The following is a 5,555-nucleotide window of genomic DNA, read 5'->3' as shown; positions in this document are numbered from 1 at the left end:
GTGGGATGGCACAGTAGGTGTTCTTGATGGTGGTATAACAGTGGACAAGTGTGTTGGCTACACAGGTTCCACATCTCAAAGGCAAAGTTTTTTATTTCAGAGTACTATATGTCAGCACAATCAACCCTGAGATTCTTTTTCCTGTGGTTATACTCAGTAAATGTATAGAATAGTAACTAAAACAGGATCAATGAAAGATCAAGTAGAGAAAACTATAAATAAATAGCAATAAATAATGAGAGCATGAAATATCAAGATGAAGAGTCCTTAAAGTGAGATAATTGGTTGTAAGAATATCTCAATAGATGAGTGTAGTTATCCACTTTTGTTCAAGAGCCTGATGGTTGAGGGGTAGTAACTATTCAAGAGCCTGATGGTTGAGGGGTAGTAACTGTTCAAGAGCCTGATGGTTAAGGGGTAGTAACTGTTCAAGAGCCTGATGGTTGAGGGGTAGTAACTATTCAAGAGCCTGATGGTTAAGGGGTAGTAACTGTTCAAGAGCCTGATGGTTGAGGGGTAGTAACAATTCAAGAGCCTGATGGTTAAGGGGTAGTAACTGTTCAAGAGCCTGATGGTTGAGGGGTAGTAACTGTTCAAGGGCCTGATGGTTGAGGGGTAGTAACTGTTCAAGAGCCTAATGGTTGAGGGGTAGTAACTGTTCTTGAACCTGGTGGTGCGAGTCTACAATCAGTTCCTTGGTCTTGCTGACATTGAGTGAGAGGTTGTTGTTGCGAGACAGTTCAGCCAAATTTTCAATCTCCCGCTTGTATGCTGAGTCATCACCACCTTTGATACGACCCACAACAGAGGTTTTCATCAAATTTGTATATGGTGTTGGAGCTGTGCTTAGCCACAGAGTCATAGGCGTAAAGTGAGTAGAGCAGGGACTAAGCACAAATCCTTGTGGTGCTCTTGCGCTTACAGAGATCGTGGAGGTGTTACCTTTACGGATCCAAATTCCCTGGAGTCTGCAAGTGTGGAAATCCAGGATCCAATTACACAAGGAGGTATTGTGGCCCATGTCCTGGAGTTCACTGATTAGTTTTGAGGGGACGGTGGTATTAAATGTTGAGCTGGGATCGATAAAGAATGTCCTGATGTATGTATCTTTGTTGTCCAGATGTTCCAATGTTGTGCAAAGACCCAACGAGATAGCACCTGCAGTGAACCCTTTGCTCCAGTAGGAAAATTGGAGCAGATCCAAGTCACTGCTCAGACAGGAGCTGTTATGTTTCATCACTAGCTTCTCAAAACACTTCACTGTGGATGTAAATGCAACTGGGTGATAGTCATCGAAGCAGGTTACCATGCTCTTCTTGGGTATAATTGAAGCCTTCTTGAAGCAAATGGCTACCTCACTCTGCCGAATCGAGAGGTTGAAGATATCCGTAAGCACACCAGCCAGTTGGTTAGCACTGGCCTTTAGTACTTGGCCAGGTATCCTGGCTGGACCAGAAACTTTCCTTGGATTCACTCTACTGAAGGCAGCCTGCATGTCATCTTCAGATACTGAGACCAAAGGAGATGTGGGGATTTGATGATTCCTCCCTCTTCTGATGGTCAAAACAAGCATTGAAGGCATTAAGCTCATATGGAAGCAAAGCCCTGCTGTCGCTCATGTCACTTAATCCAACTTTGTAAGATGTTACAGCATTCAAACCCTGCATCCCTCATTGATTTAAGGTTAGTCCAGTGGTAGTTGTTCAGACTTGCTCAGGTTGGCCTGGTTGAAATCTCCCGCAATGATAGGGAAGATATCGGGATGCTGGGTTTCCTGCCTGCTGGTTATGTGCTTAGCTCCTCCGGTGCCTATCTGACATTGGCCAGATACTAGTGATAAAGTAAGATCAACAACCAGATGAGGGCAGTGTATAAAGCAAAAGCTACAGGACCAGACAACAACCCAAATGTAATACTGTTGTATATGTTCATGTTGGAGAATTACGGCCTTGTGGGGAGTGGTGGTGAAGAGAATATTGGATTTCAGTTGAAATGTAAAATCAAAATTCAGTCTGTTCAATGCACCCACAGCAGCATTTGAAGAAGAGCAGGTTATCTAGCCAGTTACTTTCCCTATGGGATTTAGCTATGCAAATATGTACAATATATTGTAATCTTCACTATAAATAAAGAAATTTGCATGTTTAAGTAAACTACATTTAGTATTTGATTACCTCCAGCCAATTCCAATCATGAAAACTGTAAGCTCAATTGCTGACTTAACAGCCAAAAAGACTGTAGTATCAAATCCAAATCTGATGGGCTGAATGGCTTTCTACTGCGCCATATCTAACTTTCACTGTATACCATGAAGGATCATTAAAATAATTACAGCCAAAGATCTTTCCAAGGAAAAAAAAACTTCTACTTTGATTTGCAATCACGAGGAAACCTGTAGATACTAGAAATTTAAACAACACGCACAAAATGCTGGTAGAACACAGCAGACCAGGCAGCATCTACATTTATAGGAGACAATGGCCTGGTGCTCTTTAGTGGGGTCATGATCAACGGGTAAATAAGAGGAGGTATCAGGGAGTTGTCGCCGTGCCTGGGCCAGGTAGAGGTCAGTACGCCAGACAACAACAGCTCCCCCCTTATCAGTGGGTTTTATAGTGAGGTTGGGATTGGTGCGGAGGGAGCGGAGAGCAGAGCGTTCGGATGCTGACTGGCCTGCTGTGTTCTACCAGCATTTTGTGTTGTTTTTACTTTGATTTGTTTAGTTTAAAAAGGCTCCTTTACCAAGCAGTTCCAAGCACAGAGAGTGTTTAAACCATCTTGGAAAGGATACAATAAATGCAGGGCCCTTCAGAGCAGTGATGTACAGAGGAATCTTGGAGTGTAAGTCCATGGTTCCCCGACAGTGCTAAAACAACTGCATAGGGTGGCAAAGATGGTGTACTGCATGTTTGTCCTTCTTTAGTTGGGAAGTCATGTTACAACTGTATAAAACTTAGATTAAACCACATTTAGTGTATGTGTCCATTTCCGATCATCACACGACAGGAAGGATGGGGAGGCTTTAGAGAAGATGCCGAAGGTGTTTACCAGGTGTTGCCTGAATTGAATGCTTATTAACTAAGGAGAGACTGAATAAATGTGGTTTGATTTTTCAGGAGTGTTGGAAGCAACGGATTGAATTGAATTACCTTATGAGAAAGAATCAATAGAGTAGGTCCAGAGACTTTTCCCCAAGGTGAAAGTATCAAATAGAAAAGAGCTTAAGCAAGAGGAGGAAAATTTAAAGCAGATTAGCATTACAAATTGTTTTTTCCCTCCACGATGAGTGCAGGTGCCTGGAATACACTTTCCAGAGGAAGTGGTAGAAGCAGATATGAAAGCAGCATTTGAGAGACGTTTAGACAGACACATGACCACAGAGAATAGAGGGATACACACCATGTGTAGGCAGAGTGGTTTAGTTTCACTTGGCATCATGGTCGGTGCATTTATGATGGACAAAGTGGCATGTTCTGTTCTTACTATGTTCTTTAACCATAAAAGGACTAGAGAAGGCCATGGGTTGCAAATATATTTCTTCAACTCCTGTGGAAGAGAGGTTGAATCAGGGTGACGTAATGTCATCCATAACATACGGAAAGGCAGGTTGGCCACATGGCCTGATCCAATATTTACAGTGACAGCAGAAACTCTATTACCATCACTCCACTATTCAAACACATTTTGCATTCGCTTTTAGGAACAGACCAAACCCAGCTTTTGTTTCAATAATCATTAGATTCAGCAGAATAGCAGATGTCTGAAATGTTACTCCTTCTCATTTGAGCCCATTTATTAAAGCAAAGAATAGCGCAATCCATATTTGGGCTTGATGTTTCTGAAGGGAACAGCTGAACTCCCAGCTAAGACTTTCCACTTCTGAGGTTTCATTTTGACTTTGTGCTTTATTGTAAAACAACCAACAGTTAAGCCCTAGCCTGTCTTACATCACTTCTGTTATATATATATCTACTGACCTTAGGGCAGAAACTCTTGCTTGAATATCTATTTGACCACGTACTATAGACCAAGAAAATTCCAGTTTGAATTTCTCATAGAGGAACATTCAGTTAATTAAGTCCATTTGAAAACCATCACACCAGAAACACTTTGCCTCACACTTTTACAAAAGGATAGTATACACAAGAGACAGAAGATGCTGGAATCTGGAGCAATAAACATCTGCTAGAGGAACTTAGAGCATTGAGCAGCCTTTAGGTGGGAAAAGGAATTGTCATTCTCACACCTCTTCCATTTCTCGTACTTCCGCTGTCACCCCACTACCTCCAGTCTGAACAGAGACAGTGTTCCTCCAGTCCTCACCTTTCCCGTACCAGCACATCATCCTTTGTTCATCCAGGATCCCATCATCTCATCCTCTATTTCTGTCTTCCACAGGGACAACTCCCCCATGAGTCTCTGGTCCATTCATCCCTCCTTGACTCCTGATACTTACCCCTGCAGTCACACACACAGAGGAAGTAATACTTGTTCTCTATTACTTTTTCTCTCAGCTAAGCAGTCCTTCCAGGCGAGGCAAAGGTTCATGTGCACCTCTCCCAACCTCACCTGATGCATTCAGTGCTCCTGCTGTGACCTCCTCCACACCAGTGAGCCCAAGGGCAGACTGGACAACTATTTTGCAGAACTCCTACACTTGGTCAATGTTCCCAATTGCATGACATTGCAGTTCTCCTTCCCATTCCCAGGTTGGCCTGTCCATTCTTGTCAGTGAGGCACAACTAAAATTATAGGAACAGCACCTCACAATTCACCTGGATGGTCCACAACCTAATATATAGCACAGTGAGTTTTCCAGTTGTAAGTAACCTCCCCTCCAGCTTTTCCCTCCTTCCAACCTTCCTGGGGTTCTTCCAAATGTGCACCTTTTTCCTCGAACCACATACCTTTACCATCAACCACCTTTGTTACCCTCCCCCTCCGGTTTCCATCCATCTACTACGCACACAGTTCACCCACAGGCTCCCTCAGCATCTACCTATTACCTCTTCCCCCATAGTTTCCATAACAACTTACTTACTTATCAGATTACAGCACTGATATCCTTCAGAATCAGAATCAAAATCAGGTTTAATATCACCAGCATATGTTGTGAATAGTGCCAGCAGTACAATGCAATGCAGGTACGTGATATAAATATAGAAAATAAATACACACACACACACACACACACACACACACGATAGTTACATTAAAAATATTGCAAAAACAGAAATAAATAATTTAAACAAGTGAGGTAGTGTCCAAAGCTTCAATGTCCATTTAGGAATCGGACGGCAGAGGGGAAGAAGCTGTTCCTCAATCACTGAGTGTGTGCTTTCAGGCTTCTGTACCTTTCTGTACCTACTTATCTCACTCTAGCTGCTTTCTCCAACCTTCATGCTCTTTTCCCTTCACCTCTCATGTTTTTCTTTATCTGCTTCCATCTACCATTCACCTGCCACTATCCCCCAACTCCCCCCTCTCCTCCCCGAGCTGGCACTACCTTCTTGCTATCGTCTCTCACTTCCCAGACTCCTCCCTCACCACTTCCT

Source organism: Hypanus sabinus, chromosome 6 (assembly GCF_030144855.1).
Source record: "Hypanus sabinus isolate sHypSab1 chromosome 6, sHypSab1.hap1, whole genome shotgun sequence".
NCBI classification, from domain to species: domain Eukaryota; kingdom Metazoa; phylum Chordata; class Chondrichthyes; order Myliobatiformes; family Dasyatidae; genus Hypanus; species Hypanus sabinus.
Note: the sequence above shows the minus strand (reverse complement) of the source record.